We start from the raw sequence: 24411 nt of genomic DNA, 5'->3' as shown, positions 1-24411 counted from the left end.
TAAATAGCTGTTGCTGTGCTGTCACTATTTTTATCAGTTTACCTAGTCTCTTATGCTCACCAAGTCTGTTTTTAAACTGATTGAAAATACAGTAAAAACTTTAATATTTTACAATGCAATTTATTCCTGTTTTGACAAAGCTGAATTTTAAATAGCAATTACTCCAGTCTTCAGTTTTGCTGAATAAAGAAATAAATATTACTCACCACAAAATTTGAATGGTAGGTTATGTATCATTAAAAATATTATTAGAAATAATACTGGCAAACAGAAGAATGACAAATACTTAAATACTGCTGTTATAAAGAAAATGCTTATAGTGGAGACAATTGAAACTAATAGAGCTGGAAACATCTCTCCATTTAAGACTCTTGCTTCTGCAGTGAAAGTTGAAATGAACATTCAGATTCTTTGCCATAATGAGTCAGTATCTATTTAATGTGAAGCAGATGAACACTGGCCAACATCTGTTGAGTTCCAACTGTAGGCTGATTTGCAGCTCTTGAGCTCCGTGGGAATTTGATTAACCATAAAATGGTGCATTATATCACCCCTATTAGGGCCATTTAGTGTTGCCAGAAGGTCAGCACAAAAAATAAAAATAAAAAAAATATTGAGAGATCTCAGCAAAAGGGCTCTGTTTTGGAACAGCTGTATTCCAGGAGAGGCTCCATCACAATGAACCTCTGTGCACCCCTTTTCATCTCTCCCATTGCACAGCGATCAGAGAAGCCTGTGATGTGCCCGTACTCAGAAAAGAGAGGAATGTTGGCTGAAGCTAAAATCGTGTACTTTGTAAAGGAGAACTTTGATTTGTGTTGGATCGCTGATGTTTTGATAGTAATTTTGACATGAGTCATAATACACCATGGAAATGAGAACAGATTGATGATGTTTGGCATTCAGTTGGTAGACTTTGTCATCCGCATCTGGATATTTCTCAGCCTTAAAAATGAAAGCATCAATCAGACAGAGACAAATTATTGGGCTAGCAGGAAAACGTACAGTGTGTGTGTTGTCCAATTCGATTATTGCTCTTCAAACATTTGTATGACCACATGGCATTACTGGAAGATCTGCAGTAAAACCTCAGTGACTTGCAACAATGCACCCTCAGGTACCTTGAGTTGAGCCCGGCTGTAAATAACTATAATTTTACCTCAATCAGGTTCTTGCACCAGCTCTCTCAGAGTGCCCATTTGTGGGCCAGGCCTGCCTCTCAGGGAGCCCTTCATAATTAAGACCTCTCCTCTCTCCAGGCCTCCTCTGAGGACACATATCTTAAGCTGACCCTGCGAAAATGCAGTTGTAGCAAAAGTGACCCACTTGTAAATGAGGGTCGTGCTTCAGGTGGTGGGAGGTCACAGGGGTTGTGGCGGTTGGCTCTCTTTGTGCTCTGGGGCTTGGCCTCTTCTTCCATCCCCTCAGCAGAAATCTGTTCGATTGGGTAAGTGCCGATAACGTATGGAGTTGGAGGGCTCTCTTAGGGTCACCTGGAGATGTGAAAGGTGACAGGGAACAAGAGCAGAGCCAATAGAGACCACTGAGCATCTGTCACATCAGCCAGACAAGACTGTTTGCTCAGCATTTATAGAGTAGATCACATCTTAAAGATACTTGGATGTAGGTTACAGGGACTGGATCACACTTTGACCTGTATAGAAAATATTTTAGCTAGTGTTTAATGCATGTTGGGTTATATTTAACATTAAGAGATAAATAAATTCCATACTGACAGGATTACATCTTGACCTTTTTTCAAGACCTTATAACGTGGCCTAAAGCGTTCCTGTAGCTCAACTGGTAGAGCATTGCGTTAGCAAGCAAGCAAGCTAGCGCAAGGTTGGGGGTTCGATTCCCTGGGAGCACATGAAAGGTAAAAATTGATAGCCTGAATGCACTGTAAGTCGCTTTGGATAAAAGCGTCTGCTAAATGTAATTTTAATTTTTAAAGAGTGCTGTGTACTTTCCTGTGCAGATGTATTTCCTATTGAAACAAGATGTTTGGGCAGGACCTATTGAAGGTCTTGTCCCCTTTTTTCTCCATATAACCAGCAGGTTGTAGTTAGTTGTTTCGTTATCTTTTATTTGAATGTTTTTTAGCAATTTTATTACTCATGGATTGTTTTTTTATAGAAGAGTATTAACTTGAGATGGAATGTAAATGAAGGTAAATATTACTAGTATATATTTGTTTTTATTGCGTGTCATTTCCAGTTGAGCTATTTTGTCAAATTATGCCACAAAGTGCATGAATATTATTTGTTGGTGTATTAAACATACAAAAACATCTTGCTATGAAATTAACTTTAGCAAGATATCACTAGTATATTTAGTATATATACAGTACAGCTGTAAGTAGGATTATTCTTCAATATTTTGCTCTCTCGGCTGAGTGGAGACATCTTAAAGTGTAGAGGAGACCGGAGGGGAAGTGTGAAAGTACTCGGTCCCTCAGACTCTCATACCAAAGCATTAGAGCAAACAGCACTTAGGCCAAATCCCAAAGGTTGTGCCTAGTGCGGCCCAGCCCACATTAACTCTAGCACAGCTCCCTGAAATGGACTCGGCTGAGCGGAATGAGGCCCATGAAGCAGCATGCACACCATGCCGAGGGATTTATCTGGCATAGATCAATGGATGGCGGCATTTTCCTGGAGCTCCTGCGCTTCCAGAGCCAGTACCGGGTCTTCTGGGAGTGGGGAACAACTGGGGTGAACCGGGAGTCATTGATAGGCTTAGTCCATGTTTGTATTTGTGTGTTGTCAGAGGCGTGTGTGTGTGTGGGGGGGCTACTTTAATCAGGTTTTTCCAACAGCAAACACATAGTGGTTAGTGAAGCATTGTGGGGCAGAGGAGCTTTTCTCTGGGGAACAAAAGACAGGGAGACGGCGTAGGAGGGTGGGTGAGGCCAACACTGCTGGCTCTCTCTATGCCACTCGGTTCAACTGGCCGGCTCCAGAGGACCCTGCCCTTCCAGCTGTAAACTTGGATGACAGCAAGACTCTAAAGCCCCATACTCTTAGAAGGGTACACACTCAACTGCAGTATTTATCAGGCCTGATTGCCCCCTTAAGCAAGCATGCCCTTTTCCCAAACCTCAACCGTTATCACGCATACGGAGATTGCACTTGAATAAATGGCCCACGGTTGAGTTTGTTGCAAAACACAGTGAACTATGTTTTCTAAGAGGTTCAAGAGTATTTTTTGTTGTTTTTGAAGAATACCATAAGATAATGTTTGCAAAATTGTAAAGCTTGCTATTTATGAAGGATTGGAGGACTGGAAAAGTAACAGATGATCATTCAGTGGCACTGTACAACTGAAAAAAAAAAAAAAAAAAAAAATTCTGTCTGTATTGCTCACACAAAAGAAGATATATATATTACATTTCCCAGTCTTTATTGGTCCAAGTCCATGAGGTCCAAACCAAGGTTGTTATCATTAAATAAAACTAAAATTAAAACTAAAACTAAACCATAAAAAGTTAAGGTTAATTAACTACTTTAGTTAACATGAACTAAGCATGAACAATACTTCTACAGCATTTATTAATCTTAGCTGATGAACTCTGCAGACCCGGTACCGGGTCCGAAAATAGCATGCCAGATGTTTGTGTCTCATTTGCATATCCTTCCTTATATGGCATTTGCCCAAAAATGGGTTCATTTGAAAGCTTAGAGTGTTTTCTTTACAAAGAATACCATTAATTGGGGTTTTATGATACATAAAGTAGTCAAATTAAGCTAAGAAATATATCCCCCCCCCCATAAATTTCCATCTAACGATTGCGAATACGTTTTCGTAAGAATGTGTATTTAAAATATTTTTCACAAAACAGTCAAGTCATATATCACAAGAAAGCTCTCATTCTCAGGAATCTGATGATGTAGATCATTTTATTGTGTGACAATCACAGATCGAATGATCTTCAACAGAATCGCGATGTAAAATTTCTCACCTTATTATTTATACATTTTGCACCGCTTCAGTCAGCCGCAAACAGCCACGCATACCTATATACTCGATATAATATTTTAGATTAGAATCTCTTCTTTCAAACAATACCATTTTTACGTTTCTGCGTGCTTCCATTGCTGAGATATAAAGCGTTTTGTACAAGTGCGCAAAAGCGCTCCAAGGGCTGTATTATTGAAAAGATCTTCAAGTCATATAGACGGGTCTAAATGCCTTTCTTCTGCTATAGACGTCTGACCTCTTTTGTGAAGCGCTATTTGTCCTAATTGCTGTCATTCACAAGTCGTTCCCTCCAATCGAAGGTGTGATTCAGCACCGCGGGGGTGCTGGAACTGGACAGCGACTGCCCACTCGTTTCCGCTCGTCTGACGCGCTGTGGTGTCTGGGAAACTGAGTCTTTGGCTGCTTCTAAACAAAGGACACGCGAGGAAAAACTACAAATGGCCGAATCTCCGGATTTATAATGCATAATATTCATAAAACAAGTTATGGGTGGCCAACTTCGCCGTGGAGAGAACCCACACACAAAAAAAGCACATTGTATTGAGATGGTTCATCATATGTGAAACAACATAAATAATACTATTTGTCACAAACAGCAGCTTTTTATGTAACTTCTGAGTGTTTTCTGTCAAATAATATACAGAGATCACATTATTCCATACTGCAAGTGTGCAAAAGATGACTTCATACTTATTTAGACAAAAATTTTATACAAAAATGGTATTATTCCTTCCTTCAGTTGGAATAGAATAACTTTTGCATAGATTAGGATAGAAAGAAATTTCTGTTTTCCTCTAATAGCTGACAGTTGGAAGAATCACAAGACATTGGTCTGAAGTTGCCAGCCCCTTCAATGCCTGAGTTATACCATTTCAAACTTCAGTTTACACAAATACAATAAAAAAGCGCCTTGTTTTTTTCCCTATTTATTATAACACAGACAGCATATATTGTCATTTTTATCAATTTCAACAGTGTTTTATGTAATTTCAAAGGGTTTCCTTTGAAATTATACCAAACTTTCTGAGCTTACACTGTAGCATTAGTATAGGCAGGCATTCAAAATTAGGTAGGAAAATGAAAAACGGAAATCCCCAAAATAGCATTTGTGCTTAAGAGGTTTTAATTCCAACATTTGCTAATGTATTATTAAAAGCAAAGTTGTGCTTGTTAATATATAATAATTATTATTACTATTAGTATTAGTATTATTAATTACAGCTTGCTGACAAAACATTTCAAATTCTCTTTTAGTTCAAGTAATAAAATACTTAAAACAACAAATAATACAACTTACATAGCCAATTAAACACATAATAATAAAAAATATATATATAATATTACTAAAAACTAAAATAGTATATCAATAGTGCTAATAATAACTCTGGTCTAAACATTGTTAAACATCAAAAACCAATGAAAATGATTACAAAGTATACATTTTTGTGAAAATGTGTGTGAAATGTTCATTGCTGTTAAATTAAATATCAGTACTTTTGAAACACAATTTTGTCAATCAGTTCAGAGTTTTTAGTGCTCATCAGGTAATGTTTCTTAGATTATATGTCAAGATATAGGTCCACTATAACCAAATATCCAAAGAATATATACTTGCTTGCATGTTTAAAATGCTGTTATATTATAATAACAACTGATGGAATAACAGTCTGACTAATGACCAAAGATTGTTATACTTACAGAAGTATCACTGTGTTGCAAAACTACCCAAAATGTTTACTTGTAAAGAAAACAATTGACCTAACAACGAGAAATGAACTCTTAAAATTGTCTGTTCAAATTGAAATGATCTGGTTAGAATTTTCCCAGATAAAAGTCAGAGTATAAACATGCCATTAACCTTTCTTGTGTTTGTTTAGTTCTTATTTTGGTGCTCTGTCCCCAGCGGAGTTACTGGTTTAATCAGAAATGTAATGAAAATATCTTCAGGAGCACCTAGCCTTGAGAATTAGCACCGTGGATGAAGGATTTGCAACAAAAGAAGGACTGATTAGAGATAGGATGTGGCCTTACGAATCATCCTAAATGTATGAAATTGGCTAATGTCAAGGCCACGGCATGAGCGCCCGAATATTGGGAGCGGGCAAACGTGCAGGTGGCGCCAAGCACAATAGTCAAGGCCCCGCCATACTGTTTACATGATTCTCAGGTCTCTCCTTTCATCACGCCGACTGGCACTCCTCCTACAGAAGCTCAGAGTGATGAAGGGAACGAGCGAGATTGTAACTTTGGCCCTATTGTTTAACAGCGGAGGACACTGAAAATTATTCTGAAGAGCAGAAGACACACGGCGGCTCCATGACCTTTAACTGCACTTCCTTAGCTGAATCTCATCCAATTAGACCACTGTATATTTTCTCTAATAGCGGCTGATGAGGCAGGGCGTATGAGCCAGCACGGCCGGCCCCGCGTTGCTATGCAGCGAGATGGCTGCTTAGCAGCAGAGGAGCGCCGGGGGATAAGTGAGCAGAGAGCTTTAATTTGATAGGGTTAGAATCCTGCAGGCTCCAAGGTCGCAGGTCATCAGAAGCTCGTCTCACACTGAATATGAAGAAATCAGAAGTAAATTGCTTGCATCTGCTGCTGGTGGTTGGTGCCGGCTTTGATTGGCTCCTGGAGGTGGATGCCATCTCGCATGAGCTAGGCGAGGGGGCCTGGGTGTAAAGAAAGCTTGTAATTGGAGTAATTCAGCATTAATAGATGTTAAAAACATCCTCCGAACAGCTGCTGTGAAAAGCCAAGCCTGTTTGAAATGCTTTGAGATCTATTGCTTGTTTTTTCCTTCCTTTTTTATTCTCGTGTTTTTATTTTGTGCCATGATAACTGATGATATCGAGCTTGTGGCCGTGCTGGCAGCACAAGGTGATGTGAAGGTCACCTGTCATGCCATGCATCAAAGAACTGTAATATTTACATGATTATTATTTGCTCTGTATTCATATTGAGTTATTATTGTAACATAAAGCTGCTTTTATGTGGAATTTACTCAAATTATATTGTGGGGATACAGCACTCGGATGGGATATCTTTATTATCATTAACTAAAACTATTAAAAATATTTTTTGGTTAATTGAAATAAACTGAAATAACCAAGTATATCTGTTCATGTGACTCAGTGGTAGAGCATTGTGTTGGCAGTGCAAAAGGTTGTAGGTTCAGTTCCCAGGGAACGAACATACTGGTAAAAAAAAAAGAAAAAAGTATGGCCTGAATGCAATTTAAGTCTCTTTGGATAGAGGTGTCTGCTAAATGCATAAATCTACACACTTTTCTCACTTTCTCTTTATACATCCCAGCTTTAACACATTCCTGGGCCCACTGCTGTAAAGCCATCTCTGCAGCCCTGTCATTGGGACTGTGTCCAATGGAAAATTAAACTGACTGTGAATTGTCGCAAATGTTCAAGCAAATGACACTCCATTTGAAGGTCTTTGTCCCCAATTATGTGTCTATTAAAAAACAGTCAATCAGTCAATGTGTAAATAGCTAGCTCTCAGAGGGCTCAGTCACTGACATGATGCTGTCGATAGTCTATCTGATATGATTTAGCCATTAAGAATCTAGGGACTCGCCTTAATTGTGGCCTCAAATCTCCCGACAAACTATATCTATTCTTTCCCTCGTGGCCGATGGCTTTGGCGAACACGTACCGAGTGCTGTTATGGTGCCTGCGTGTAAATCTTTCAAAACCTGCATGGTTTGCTGTTGCCAGCCACGCTTTTACTCACGTCTTGCTGTAAGACGGTACGTGTTTGAAGTTTACATAACCCCAAAAGCTTGGTTAAGAAGGTAGGAACCCCACAACACACACACACACACATACACACACACGTCCACAACACCCCTTTGCAGTCTACTGAGCAGCTCCGACATGTAACTAAAAGAAAAACACTAATTGGATGTCTGGCTGACTAATTTGATTTCCGAAAGAGCTGAAACCGAAACCCTGTTAGCGCCTTTCAACGACAGACGCTAATATTATGTTCTCACGCTGTAACTGCAGTTTTATTGGGTATCCTTTCCCCAATCAAAACAACCGCTGCTTACCATTATTGCATTATGTTACCATTTTGAAATAAATGACTGCATTCTGGTTCAGGCTAGTTTCTGTAGCTTGGTCAGACCCATTAGGATCATCGTTTCTATGTCATTGTGCTTGTCTGTCTCAGGTGTCTCAGTGACATGAGATAAATATCTCAATCATGTGTGTATAGACGTATTAGTGTTACAGTAGTTGTATCTAAATGACTGGATCAGATCTGTTCCTTCCTTGTCATAAAGTGCTCAGTTGGACGTGATGGGTCCTATTTATAAATTCTGGTGATTACATGTTATATTTATAGCATACATCCTGCTTCCGCAACAACTGTCAACAGTTTCAAGGAGGACAGAAGTAGAGCTGAGAAAAAAAGATGAGAAAAATAGGTCTAATAGTGGCGTCTGCTTTCAAGTATCCCCCTGGTACAGAGACTTCAGCTTTCACTTGTCATCTTACAAATTTGAAAAATTACATACAGCTCAGATATTATTCTGGTTTTCCACAAGTGCACTGTTTGGAAATCTTATGAGACTAAAAACATTTATTTATTTTTTTTACTGCCAACGATCAAGATAAAAGATCTTCAGGACAGTGTTTATATACTTCAGTCACTTATGGTTGATTTTTGATGTTTGATTTTGGTGAATGGAAGCATATCAAGATTTACGGTGTGTTAACTCACTTAAATTGGCCATTATGGAGCCTCATTATTTGGTAGAAAATGCTATTTTAAAGACCGTGTGGACGTATAAAGTCCTGTACTTTCGTTGTGGAGCTGCATTGACAGGTGGATATAAATATCCCCAGGGGATGAGCTTTCAAAGGAAAACAGATTAAATAAATGAGTTGCATTCCTCAAAGTGAAGCTACCTTTTTGACACTACTTTGTTAGCATGATCTGCACCGAATATTCATCATGACACAGATGATACAAATCCCATAGAAGATAAGCACTTTCTTCAAAACTCTGCTAAAAGGATTTTACTAATGCTTTGGTACTCCCATCTATTTGGATGAAAATCTTAGACTCAAAAGGTTCATTACTTCACTTAGTAATTAAATAAGGTCTAATGCAATGTTTCTTGTAGCCTCCTTGCTCATGTTTAAAAAAGAACGAACAAGGGTTGCGCATTTCTTCAAGCTTAAAATCTGCAATCCTTAAGCATCTGAACATGGTAATGGGAATATGTAGAGGTCAGTCAGGGTTAGTCAGTTTTCCCTGAACAGGAAATGAGCTTTTGGTGTGCTGTGTTCCCAATGTAATGAGCGGCGCCCCTGTGTTTAATCTTTTCTAATATTGTTATAACAACTGGATGAATTATTAAAAACAAGCAAATATATGACTACATAATCCTAAAACCACCAGTGTGCGGAGGGCTGTGTGAATGCTGCACTACCATGTTTTCCAGTCGTGTGTGTGGCTTGAGCTTAGTGCAGACTGTGATTGTTTATATGGATGTCTAATAGTGCCAACATGCAGCAGTAAACTATTTATGTGTAGTTCTATTTGTAGAAAGGCAAGTTTAGAGGTGATCTACGGTTGAAATTTTACTTTAAATGTTTGATATCACGCTGTATTGTTAGAAATATGATGAAACTACATTTGTTCATGCTATGAATCGATTGTGTGAGGGAAATACTTCTGAAGGTCATCATTTTTTGTTTCATTTATTGGTGGGATTTTCATAAGAGCCGTCGATATCAAGTTTCAATTTGCAAAACCATTTCCCATATTGTGACCATATTGTGTTTTTTCCAGCACGACTGGGAGGGCAAAACCGTCCCGAGCTCGAGATGTTTTGCGAGTCAGCAAAAGCTAACGCTGATGTCAGTAATAGTCCGGCTTTGCTCTGAATTTCCATGATAAAGATGGACACAAAGATGGAAAAAGGGGAGGAAGAATAGTCCAAAAAAATGAAGAGGCCCTTTTCGAGCCGCATAATATTTCCTTTTGTGAGCACGAAGCCCAGTGTTGGACATACTTTAATGTTGAAATCACAAATGAGCAAATGCAAGTGTTTGGGAAATAGCTTGTAAATAGTTATTCATATGATGCTAATTTTACACGGTCATTTTCATCACGTCATTGTACGCTGGAAAATTGCAATTAAGTTTGAATAGACAAAAAAAAAAGCAGACATGCCAATCGAATTTCAAGGCTTGATTAGAATACCAGCTAGTCAGTATACTGCAGTGGGTTTTATCGCTGTTAATTGAGCCTTTTTTTAATTAATGTGGAAAGAGGAAGGCCGTTACTCTGTCCTGTCTGCTTGTCCTCTGTCTGTCAAAACAGTATCACACTCTCTGGCTCACAGAGTTGTAAGCTCTCTGCTGTGTCTTGTAGGCAGGTGGACTATTTTTGGTACACCTCTTTGCAAAACCATGCATATGTGTGCTGGAGATTGTCTGGGTTCATTAACCAGGCCGTTTTCATTTGCAAGCTTTTGCCTTATGATTCGCACAAGGGTGCGTGGGATATTACACATAGGTCTTTTCATTCTGTTACCTTAATTTCATTTTTTTTTCCTGAGGGTTTTAAACAAAAAGGACTAGGTGAATATTAAATCTAGTATCTAAATCTAGTCCTTTTTCTTTTACTGCATCATGTCCTTTGAAAAGTAGTAATACATTATTTAAAAGCAATTTCAGAATTCACTCTTAAACAATTTAAATGGCAGATAATCTCAAGGTTACATGGATTTATGTAGTAATACATAAATCACTAAATCCAAAATCGTTTTATTTTTATCAGTTGTCTATGGATTTGCATTGACTACTGTTGGCTTAACTTTATATGGGTTCCTTGGCCTGTGGTAATCGAATAAAGTTCTTTTAAATAATTGACAAAAAAATAAAATAATAATAATATAATTTTTTGCTTTAACTTGTCATTTTTGAGGTGTGAAGCAACATTTAAACACTTGACTCTCCATTAAAAAAAAAGAAAAAAAAAAAAACCTCAGCTTCATTTTTGTGATTGCTGCAAAAGTTACCAAAAGATGATTAGCTTTTTTTCCCCTCTTGGCAGACGATGAAAAATTAATGAGGAATGACAGCTGAAGACTGAACATATACATATCTGTTTCTGTCGAACTAAATCTGTGAAGGAGGCTCAGACTTGGCTTCTGCCATGTGGTGCAGACATGCTTTCAGCTCTTTTTGTGGTGGCGTACTGCCACCTATGGGCATAAAAATGTCCCAACAGAAGGCTGTCGTAATTGCCTTTACTTAAGGAAATAAATGTTTCATAAATATGAAATGTACAATTAGATATATTCACAAAACTAGCAAATATTATCATAGATTTTTAAGAGGGAATTTCCCTGACATTCATGACATGCATGAGTTAAAATAGTAATAAATATTTTAGTGTAGTAATAATAATAATACAAGTCTTTTTTGGTTAGATTTGTGCATATACATTATTCATTTATATATGAGCCTCTCCAAAAGAAAGGATATTATAAGAGGAGCACAGCTGCAGAAGAGTGCAGTTATTGAGACTTCATTGATCTTCCAAGAATATGGCCTTAGCCATTATATCAGGCCTAGAACTGCAAGTAAAAAAATAAAATAAAAAAGCAGGAGAAAGAGAGATACTGCAAGGGGGAGATGATGATGATGATGATCATAAAATATAAAAAAAGAAAAAGGAGCCAAAGTATATTTCCAGATTTTTATCCTCCCACGGTCAGAAGAGGAAGTCTTGGCCAGGCCACCTACGGTCTTCACATCCTCTCATCTCTGCCGCTGTTTCTCCAACATTTGTTTATTCATTCATCTGTTTTACAGACGCCCTGCGGCTGTTGTCTCTCTCTCTCCAGGTGTTTAAGGAACTGTCAAACTTTTGATGACTTCATTGAAAATGTTTTATTTTTTGTTTTTCCTCTATTCTGCATAACATTTAAATAGGCAATTGCAATATGGTCAAGTATTGGAAACATATTCTAAGAAAGTACAGTGTGTTTTTTTTTTTTTAATATTATTTGTTTATTTGTTAGTTAATTAATTATTTGTATTTATTATTATAATTTGTGTGTGTTTGTGTGTGTGTGTGTGTGTAACTACATTCACTGTATGTGCTTTGCTTACCGTGCAGTATATGCCCAATAGAACTAGGAAAGGCACATATTTCTTAAACATTGACATGAAAAATATGGTAATTTCTCAAGTTAACTGCTATTATCATTGAAGTATCTTGCAGAAAAATGAAATTTCGAACCTGGGAAAGTGACTTATTTTTCAGTGAATGTAATAATCCTAAGAGCCCCTTTTTCCCTGTCATTGTGCTGAGGCGCTACGTATGCTAACACTATTAAACCACCTCAGATGTCTAAGTGATTCAATCTTATTCACTGTGGACAAGTGAATTGAATTCCCCTAAAGTGCCAGTCTAGATGCTGTCTATGTGTGATGGGTTGCTAGGTTGCAGAGAGAGTTCGGAATCTCTCCAGCGCTCTGGTGTGTGTGAGTGTGTGTGTGTCAGAAACGGCTTCTCATTGAAAATTGTCTTGCGAAGGTTGACTTAATGGGTTATCGATATCAGGACACATCAAACTGATGATGTTTCGGATCTAAAGAGCTGACCGCTCTAATATGAGCTAATTTTCTATGATTTACTGAAGACTGCACATATGGTGCACATACGGGCCGGAAATTCTCTAGTGTTTCTAGGGAAAGTGTTTCTAATTGCATATCACAATATTATGAGCTACATTCCTAGTAATTAATAAATGTAAAAAAAAAAGTTAGCTATTTCAGGTTAACAGACGGCATGGTAAATGATGGACTCATTGTGAAACATTGTGACATCTGTTTGATTTTCTCTGCTTACTGTTTGTTTGTGAATGTATTGAATATTTTATGACTATTCTGTAAGAATGTATACACATACTCGTAACCATAGTCCTGTACAAAATAAGAAACTGTAGTAGTGCTCTCAGCCTCCCCTCCCCTAAACCTCATGTCGTTCCCTGCTCTTGGCGCTGTCCTGTCAGAGACGCTCTATAGCACAGTGGTGCTTAGCGACCCTGACTTTCTGACCTGCTTCCTCGCTCAGCCTCAGCCACTTCTGCACAAATGGCCGCTGGCTCTCCGTCTCTCCTGCTCATCTAACTGATCAAGGACCGGTGTTAGGAATGCCAGGCCACACCAGCGTGCCCATCTTTGATTCGGTTCGTTTATTATGCTCTCCTGAGAGGCCGGCTGTTTCAACACAGCGTGAGAGTGCCCTCCAGGTCAGGTATAAGAATAGCAATGGGGTGCCTCTTTCCATCCTCCTCAAGGGCGGGGTCTGGATTGTTCTATTAGCATTCTTAATTGTGGCCATGCAAATAGTCTGAGTGGACAGCATTTTATTTATTTAAATTGTACTGCTTGCTTCATCTGACTAGTGTTTGTGTGCTCAAATGAAAAAAATGACTGGGTTGATTAGAGGAACATAGGGTTTGGTTTGCCCCAAATTGAAATTCTGTCATTATTTACTCGCCTTCATCTTGTTTGAAGTCTGAACTGCTCCCGTGCATATAATGAAAGTAGATGGGGGATACTCCCTTACGAAAGGAAAATATATTTACCAATATATTTCTTAAAATATACTGTGATATATTGTAATATATTATTTTCCCTTTTTATTTCTAATATTTTATATATTTGAATACATTTCATAATATATTGATGACACATATATTATATAATATATAGCAAAATATACAAATGATTGCCGCTTTCAATATATTGCAATATATTGGAAAAAAATAAATATATATAAGAATATATGCCTAATATATTACATTATATTTTCCAATATACTGCATTATATTTTTGTTTCATAAGGGCTGACTTGTATGGAAAAGAGAAGTATGGACATATGAATATTTTCTTTATCTATTCAGACTTAATACTGTCTGTATGGGTTTGCCTGAACACTGTATGTTGGATATTACATCCATCTTAAAAGGAATGTTTACCCAAAAAAAGCAAATTATGTCAGTTTTTAACTCATCTCCGTGATTCTTCCAAACCTGTTTAACTGTCTATATTTTGTGAAACACAAAGAGATATTTTGAAGACTGCTTAGGACTAAATAACATTGGACCCCATTGACTTGCAGTGCATGGATGAAAAACACATTTTCCCCCCAGATATCTTCTTTTGTTTAAAAACAGAATAACGAAAGTCATACAGGTTTGGAACAGACACGAGGGTGAGTAAATGACTGAATTTCATTTGTGAGTGAACTATTACTTTAAATGCATGATTATCCTTCTTGGATAAGAAAAATCAGTCTGCAACTGAAAAGATGTCTGTAATATCATTGACTATTGAAACGGAAGCAGCAAGGCTCTGTTACCCAGGGACTCTTAATCACGGCAGGTCCCATAAGTAAAAGCCCTTATCATGTGCGAGGAACAGCGCTGTGAGTGCCTCAAAGATAGAGTGGAGAGAAGCAGACATGCTCGCTCTAATTCCCTTTGACAGTCTGGGGCCTGTTTGCTACCTGGTTAAGCCCCGGCTTTTTCATTTTGTCTTTGGTATAAACCGACAAAAGGGAATACGGCAGCATGCAGCTAAAGGAAAGTGGAGAGCTCTTTACGGGTGATTGACAGCTCTTGTCAGTCAGTAAGAGGCACCTGCTTAGGCCCCTGGCGGAGTGCATCCTTCAAGCTGAGGCGCTGAGGTGTTGTCTTAATTATCTGGGAAAAAAGGAAACACAATTAACAGTGAGCATTTAGCGGTAAGAGAGTATTTTCTGAGGCCTGTCCAACAGAGGCAGACACAGACTTGAGCTGGTCTAGAGAGATCTAGGCTGTCCATCAAGTCGGGATGTCCAACTGGACCAATCCAATTAAAGCCAAGATGATTCCAGAAACCAGCCCTTATTTTCCTGTAATGAAATTCCTCCAGATAATAATCGGCCGATATTGTAATTTCCCCTGAGCACGAGTGTGTTGAAATTGTTTTTAGATTGAAATAGTTCTTAAACATCTCGAATCAAAAATAACACCGCTGTTATTGTGTGTGCGTCCTCGAAAACAGCCTGTTTGAGTCCTTGGTCTAGAGCCATCTACATGGGAGGTGGGTTATTCAGAGGCCACAGGCATGGAGCTTCAGACTGAGTCATTGAAGGAGTAACAAAAGCCATGAAGGCTTGCGACGGAAACGGGGGTCTGCCAGCGCTTCTCTGCCCCAACGCTGTACACAGGCCCTCCAGGCAGTACGGGGCGAAGCAAAAAGAGGCATTGCGCGATCTGAGCTACAGAACAGCCCTTTCACTCCAGAGAAGGGGAATCAAATGAGACTGGGTGTGGGGTCCGCAGGTCAGCGAGCAGGTGGGCGCGAGAGGGAGAGGGGGAAGAACGGGTGGCGGAGCGGGCTGTCACATCTGGGCCGAATTAGAAAGGTAAAACAACCGAGGCTGAAAGCAAAAGGGAGGGATGTGTGAGGATGTGAAAGACAGATCTGCTTCTAAAGTAAGACCAGGTTAGCGAGGCAGCAGGGGGCCCAGATGAAAGTGATTAAGCGCCTGGCTTTGAGAAGCAGGTGCCCCTTTGCTGGAGAGAGCTTCCCCTACACGTCTAACCACAGACCGACAGTGTTTACACTACCTACAGTCAGGCTGCTATGTGACTCACTGACAGACAACCTGGAAAATGATCAGCTGCAAAGCTTTTGCTTCACTTTATCTCATCTATCTTGAAGACTATAACAAAACTCAGCATTTTGGACTTGATTCAAATGGCTTGAATTAAAATTATTGCAACAATTTTTATACAAATTTAAATTACATATTAAAATGTAAAATTATGCCAATTGTGTTTTATTAAGATTGAAACTAATAATATTGTTGTCTAGTATCTAACATTTTATTCTTATTATTATGCACATGAATAATTAAAAATGCTAATGGTCTGTTTTTAAACCATACAAAAACAAATCATCTGCAATTTTAGCTTGATTTATTATGTGGCAAGCAGTTTTTACACTATCAAATGCACCTGGCATAAAACGTAACATTTTATTTTATGTTTATTATGTTTAGATGGTTTGAGATATGAATTAGTGAAGCGACATTTCCTGATTGCATTTGTTTTAACCTGTGTAGTTCCGACTTTATTAAACATGGCTATTCAATTATTGAAAGTGGATTACCTCATCTCACTTTACCTCATCAATTAATTGTTCAAGAGTTATTTGAAACTATCGTGCCGTGAGATTTCTTGGCCAGTTGATTTAATGTCGTCGGCTCGCCCTTTCTCAACTCAAACCAGAGATCAGAGAGAAACAATTCCTCCAGCAGCCGATGAATACAGTGTTCTGAATAGTCCCATAATTCCCCATGGCTCTATAATATTCACTGTCTAGCATCTTCTTGTCCTCCGTTGTTTCCCCAGCTAGGACTGACACATTTGATCATTGATTCATCGCTACATTAACTATAGCGGTAATCAATTATTCCAACAGTTTTTGGGGGGAGAAACAGAGGCATATTAAAAAGGCATTTATGTCTGCCTCTAGGTTCTAAAATGTTTTGGGTGCAATGTGAGCTTTGTCTGATGATAAGCGCTTCTAGCATTTTCCCATTTCTCTCTCCTCTTTGCCCATTCGGCTGCTAACTTGGTTAGGCAGCACAATGGAGTGGAACATTTCCCTGGTTCGCTTTTCCCATTTTACTGAATTTCATTGCACCGTTTATTGCAACATGACAAGGGTAGCTCTGTGGGGCAGCATTTGTTTCCATGCATCTGTTGGCTGGCGAGTGGGAAGAGCCCTGGCTAGGCTTGAAGGCCAACATGTAGGAGTCAGCCGCTACATCTTCAATCTTCATTTAATATGTCTTCCTGAAATGTGACATTTTCGCTGGAATTTTCTTTAGCGCTGGTAGACAAGTGCAAGGTTTCTGACCTAAATAGAATATATGAGATAAACACTTCGTAGGACTATATTAACACTCAGTACTTCAACATTTGCTCATCTTAAAACTAGTCACGCCCTTCTCTAAAATACTTGATTGTGATTGGTGAGTCGTTGCTTTCAGCTGTTTCACCCGCATGCTCTTCTGATTGGTTCTGATTTGTGGTTGATTCTGTTCCGTATGGTGAGAACACATCTAAATGTCGAAAAAAAAAATCCTTTTAAAGTTGTCTTAATGAAGTCCTAAGAAATGCATATTACTAATCAAATCCTTCTCACAGTATCACAGTATGAGATGTTAAATTAATTTCTGTCCTCCACATCACTGTCATTCGAGCCAAAAGCTTCAAATAATTAATTCAAGTCATTATCATCATTGTATCATCATCAGACTGGACAGAGTACCTTCTTCTCATAATTCAAATGTGAAGAGATTAGAGTTCATTATGTCTTGCGAACAGCTCTACCTGTAGGTGCCTATTTAGTGGTAGCTGAAGTCTTGCCATGGAGGAATCCTAAATAGTTAGCTTAATTACAATTTCACACAAATCAAATGAAAGAATGAAGGAATCAATTAATCAGTAGATCTCTGGGTAGGCGTCTGGGCAGACCTTATTCCTTTATTTGTTTTTCTTTTTACCACTCCTCTCCTCGTCAGTGGGGAGCAGGAATCCCAAATTATCCACAGGGTTATGGGGGCACACTGCCCTGGAGCCCCGCACCCCATAGCAGAGGTAACGTATTCAATGGCCTGGGGCGAGTGGTGCTGGGAGTGAGCCCTGTTGCATACTGATGGGTGAGCAGCGGAGGAAATGATTGGTTCAGTGGAGGAGAGGGGAGAGAAGGGCAAGCACAGGGAGATGATGGCTTTGTTTCCCCCTGTCTGTCTCACGCCTAGACTCCTCCCCCTCCTGCCATCATCCACCCCATACCCCTCAGACACACTCACATGCTTCTGTCCATCAAAATTCTTAAAGAGGTACTTCACCCAAATATTAAAATAGTCATTATTTACTCACTCTCATATCGTTGTTACCATACAGAGCTGCTGAATGGAACACAATTTATTATTATTTTTTTTTTTCCTGAACTATGCCTTTAGAATAATAAAAAGTCTTTGCTGTCAGATGATGCTCTTGGTAGACACTCTTGAAAGGCAGAAAATTAAAGAGTCATGGAAAGTACAGTACTGTATATCGTCATGCTGGTCTCATTGAGAGACAACCTGGAAAATGATCAGTTTCTTCAAAGTTTGTTTTAAATCATTTGTCTTGAACAACCACATTTTTATTCCAATCATAAAAGGAAGTAAGTTAATATCTATGTGAGTTTTTGCACATTTTTCGTTTTAGATTTTCTACCAGGCTTACAAAGAATATATATATTATATATATATATATATATATATATATATACGCACACACATTTATCCATTCATTTAACCAATGTTTTAATCATTTAAAATCTAATTTATTTTTATATGCAACAAGCCATGGATAAATGCTGTTGTTATGTACAGTACATAGTATGTTTTGTACTAACATACATTTTCTACTATGCTTCTTCTTCCCTGCAGTTCTGAAGAGGTACAGATGTATTTGTAATCCAGGAATTATCATTTCACTACATGGTCACCACATGTCTGAACGGTGCATTGTGCAGCTGTAGCATAGAGGTAAGTAGAAAAATCTAGCCTCCACTGCTTGTCAAAGCTAAAGACGAGAAACTAACAATGGCTTTAGTTTGCCGGCTAATTGGGCCCCGGTGGCTGACACCGTAGACTCATGAGCAAAACAAACATCATTTCAATATCTCAACAACTGGACCCTTTAAGCCATGATCACAGAGCAAAGTGGTTCCAATGCAAGAGCACATATAATTAATCAGAATCAGGAGCTTTAAATGAAGTTAAATCCTTTTCTTAACATCAATGGTGTGTTCAATTACCATGTGCGCAGTGGCATGCTTTAGATCTGGAGGACGGTTCATGTGGCTATAATTAGCAGGCCTTGTTAATGAAAGAGGAGGCAAAGCATGCCCAGAGATTGACTGTACTATCAGTGGCAGTGGGCAGTGATCTTTGGAAACCTCAGTCTCCAATTATAATTGATATGTAGGGTGATTTCAAGAATTTTCAGTTTAAAACACAGACATTTTTTCACAGTAAGGGAAGACAAATGTAACAATTAGTTTCACCAGAGATAAGACAGGAAGTGAGACCAAACCCTACAGTAATTGGTGACCATGAATGCATGTTTTTATATGATATTGAAGGAGTGGGGTGGGGGCAGACCATCAGAGAATATGCTTTGCATGAAACTTTCCATAAATTAGTATATATCTCATTGAAAAAAAAAGTGTTAACTGGAAAATGTTTTTACATGATCTAAACTATAAACATTCGTCAGGTTGACAAGTTACAATAAAAGAATTGCAACATAAATAACATACATTTTTAATGTAACCAATTTTTCATTTTTAACTAAAAAATTAGCCGTTTCATATTGCACACAAAAGCACTATACTAAATATCACAAAAACAGCACTTTCTGACTAAATTTAATAATTTAAGCAGTTTATTTTTGGGTTTCATTTGGTGTAGAATTTGTCATTTATGGCTGAAAATACTCACTTTATTGTTGATTTTGTTGTATAGAGCTTTAATTCTTTTTACGCAGTAGAATCGCTGTCAGTTTGAAAGCGCTAATGCTGCTTTTGCTGTTACACTGTTGCTTACAAACTGCTTGTACTGCATTGCATGAACCAGACTGAATAGTAAAAAACAATCAACCTGATTGTCTTTTTGTGCAAGCTTTTACTCGACGGTACTGTGATTTCACCCCGTCACTTTTGTGCACTGGCACATTCCAGAACACCAGATATAGATATTAATCTGACTCCTATAGAACGTGTCAGATAGAGGTGTCCTAATTGTGTCCTTGATGAAAGGCTATTAATATTGAACACTTCTGCAGTCACCCATGTGTCTGCATTTTTTTTTTCTTTACTGTGAGACAAAAAGAAGATCTCTGCTTATCTCTAATGATACCTGAATCCCATGAGGTGAGAAGAGAAACTGCGAGTGGCTCTAGTAGATTCATCAAGGCAAATATTGTGTTCTTTCCTCTGGAGGCTGAGAGTCACATTGCATTATATCACTGTTAATTAAAATGAAATATGCAGTTAAATTATTCTGTGTATTGTTGCCTGACGGGGTGTGCGCACGCTAAACACCGACCATTGAGGCGACAACAGCTAATAAAGGTGTCTTTCTCTCTTTGTCTTCATCTCCATATCTTCCTTTCTATCGTTTCACCAATTTCCACTCCCATGGCGCTCTGTTCTCAAGGTCCTCCCTCAAGGGTGCACAATGCAATTCAGTAATGGGATGGAGAGAAAGAGATTTCCCATGTTTATTAAGCAACATTTTTTTCTTGATTATTGTTATAATGTGTCACTGAGAGGGCTGTCCTGTTCTATTAACATTGTTTAACATTTTCTTACTTTGACGATAAAAGGAAAAGAAAAGGATGGCGAAAGTAAACAAGCTCCTCGCAACCAGTTATCAGAGCTGAGAGCTTGTCGCAGAAGGGGTGACGGTCAGCAGCCCTCCTCATCGTCCTTTAATCTAAGCCTGGCTTTTCTGATCCAAGAGCAGATTCTGTAACAGAGGGACCTCTGGCCCCACGCTGCTCACGGCCCGCCTGCCCTCAGACTCACACTCCGTATCTCAGCGGCACTCCTCGCCCCTGCCAGTGCCCCTGAGACTGGCCACCACCCCAGCTGTTAGCTACATTCTGATGCACTCCGAATAGTATTAAAGCCAAATCAGTTGAATTTATTAATCTGGACAGGCCCCTAAGAGAGATGCTTTGAAAGGCCAGCGACTTAATTTTAGCTCTTAAAGGCTACTCCGGTGCACTTGAAGTATTGTGAGAAATTACGGCTCAGTGTCAGTGAGTGTAATACACCCCCTGTAAACTATGAGTTTGCATGCACCCTCAGGCTCAATTGCAGTTGAGACTTTAAAATGTAATGAATATTTGTACCCACTACTGACTGTAATATTTGCTATAATTTTGACTAGTCTTTGTTCATTTAAATACGTTGCATACAATATCCATGGTGGCTTTCCTTCCTTCCAAAGTACAGACAGGAGATGTGGGAAAATCTTCGACAGACTGAGCATGTAGGGTTAAGGTTCTCAGTTGGTGTGGCCCACCCCGAGAAGAGTAAAAACAATCGCTTTGGTCATTTGGATCTCATTAGTGTCTGATTCCAGGAAAGCCCTTCTCATTATTGTTGTCAGAACTGAGGCCTGACCTTGGCGATCTCAATACAGCGACGTTGAGCCCCTCAGCAACACTACTAGTCTCTGATGTGTTTTTATTTTGACGTACTACTAAGGAAAACAAATCAGAAGTAAAGTAATGTGACATCTTTATGTTAACAAGAAGCTTATGTTTATTGCTGGCTTATGAAGACTACAGAAATACACAGTGAGTAAAGGAAGAACTTAATCCCTTTAACGAAAGCACCCACATAACAATAATTGAGGACCACGGGCATCTTTTATTAAAATGAGATTTGGTTGGCATTGCTTCTGAAAGAGAAAGCACCACCTGCAAAAGAAGTATTGCAGCACTCTTACTATCTGGTGTTTCAGTTTGACGCCCGCTTCGGGGCTGCATATCAGAAAAAAAAAAAAAAAACAGGTTGTAGGGGTCCTTGCGCACAGTCTGCCCATGGTGCCGCCTGAAGGACTACCATGGAAACACGGAGTGCGACAGGCTCTGGGGGGACTTGCCACAGCTGCAGGCACTTCCTTTCTGACAGGCTGATGAAGACATCAGCTTCAGACCAAGCAAAACAACAACTACTGAAGGAGAAAAAGAGAGAGAGAATGATGCAAGCAGTGTTAACTGCTGTGTGGATGAGATGTTCATTAGTGGGTTTGGGGAAAATATTCAGGGACCATATTGCCTGTTTAGTAATCTATAGAGATTTGAGGTTTCAATCCCAGGAGACAGAGGCAAACTGTTTTTTTTTTTTTTTTTACATGATTTTGTTTATTAGACAACGCAGCAGGGGGAGAAGGGGGGGGGGGGGGGGGCAATGTATTGTCTATTGTCCTCCATCAATACCTACGTTTTTGTCCAAATTTTGATCAAATTTGTAAATATTGCATACTTAAAAACAATTAGTAAAATAAAGCAATGTTTCAATCTTTTGTGTTCTGGAGAATAAAATAGTCACTTCTCTGTAAACTGCCACAAATTTGAAATCTAAAATGAAGCCACTGGGGGGACACTGAATAAAATAACTCGCCTATTTAGGAGAAAATCTTAAAACTAATGCGCATGTCAGTCCTAAATTTAGGATTTTTGCTCAAAGAGTATTTCACAAAGCATTTTAGCTCTAAAACTAGCTCCTAAATCTGTGAATCTTGCATCAATTTTTTTCTTTTGACGTATTTGCATGAATTGCCATCGGTCATTTTTTATTCTACTCTGTTAATTAAAAGGCTGTTTATAAGCATATTCACTAATTGCTTACGTATAACATATACTTGTTTAATTAGTGACAATTAGCCTGCATTTTAATATGACAACATTTTTATTTTTAAACCTTTATATATTGCAACATCATGCTCTACAATAGTTCTATGAATAAAAACTCTACAGAGAACCCTCCACTATCAGCCAATAACTATGTGCATGCTGACATCATCCATAGCAACGAGGTCAACCCCGCCCTTACTCTTCTTACTGTCTCAGCAGCTTTGTGGATAGGAAAACTCTTAGCTAAAAACTTTTAATTCTATTTAGGAGAATTCTTAGTGGTTAGATAAACTGTTTTGTGAATACAGGCCCTGATCTATAGTTAATGGATAGTGCATATTTAACATGAAAGCTGAAGAAGAGAGAGAAATTTAATAATTAACAATATCTTAGTAAACAAATCTTTAGTTTCAGGATTTTTTTTTGTAATTAATTTTTCTATAAATCTAAGGATGCACAGTATTAGATTTTTGCTGATATATATATATATATATACATATATATATATATATATATATACATATATATATATATATATACATATATATATATATATATATATATATATATACATATATATATATATATATATATATATATATATATATATATATATATATATATTTGAATAAATCTTTATACACTATATAAAGTTATTAAATTTACAAGTGTCTTTTTTATGATTTTTATTCATGCAAGCTATACCTTCTGACCTTTAAATCAAACAATACTCATGATTTTAAGACATCAATTACTGCTTTATTTAATCAGAAAAACAATCTTAAGGTTATTTTTATATTGCACTTTAATTTGCTGCTGCACGATCTAGAAGTTGCTGACTTTATCGCATACCAGACGCTTTATTCTGTACTCTCATTCTCAAAATAAATGCTCAAAACAGTGAATCTATCAAGAATGGCCACACTGCTGACGTGATCTTCTCGCTATAACACCCTGAGCAAATTTGAGTTACACGACTTATCGGCAAGAAATATTGGCATTAGTTTTCATATCGGACCGATATTTAAATTTTAAGCCATTATCAGCTGATTTCAATAAAGTTATGATAATATTGTGCATTACTAATAAAATCTGAACGTAGACAGCACAATATGCTTAATTCAGTCTTCTTAATACACCACACCACAATGTCACAGACCATACTTGATACAATTGTTTTCTGTTGGAACAAGCTATATATAAAAAAAAAAATTCGGACTATAAGTCGCACCTGAGTATAAGTCGCATCAGTCCAAATACAGTATTGTTCAAAATAATAGCAGTACAATGTGACTAACCAGAATAATCAAGGTTTTTCGTATATTTTTTTATTGCTACGTGGCAAACAAGTTACCAGTAGGTTCAGTAGATTCTCAGAAAACAAATGAGACCCAGCATTCATGATATGCACGCTCTTAAGGCTGTGCAATTGGCCAATTAGTTGAATTAGTTGAAAGGGGTGTGTTCAAAAAAATAGCAGTGTGGCATTCAATCACTGAGGTCATCAATTTTGTGAAGAAACAGGTGTGAATCAGGTGGCCCCTATTTAAGGATGAAGCCAACACTTGTTGAACATGCATTTGAAAGCTGAGGAAAATGGGTCGTTCAAGACATTGTTCAGAAGAACAGCGTACTTTGATTAAAAAGTTGATTAGAGAGGGGAAAACCTATAAAGAGGTGCAAAAAATGATAGGCTGTTCAGCTAAAATGATCTCCAGTGCCTTAAAATGGAGAGCAAAACCAGAGAGATGTGGAAGAAAACGGAAGACAACCATCAAAATGGATTGAAGAATAACCAGAATGGCAAAGGCTCAGCCAATGATCACCTCCAGGATGATCAAAGACAGTCTGGAGTTACCTGTAAGTACTGTGACAGTTAGAAGACGTCTGTGTGAAGC

This window comes from Carassius auratus, chromosome 43, assembly GCF_003368295.1.
Source record: "Carassius auratus strain Wakin chromosome 43, ASM336829v1, whole genome shotgun sequence".
NCBI classification, from domain to species: domain Eukaryota; kingdom Metazoa; phylum Chordata; class Actinopteri; order Cypriniformes; family Cyprinidae; genus Carassius; species Carassius auratus.
Note: the sequence above shows the minus strand (reverse complement) of the source record.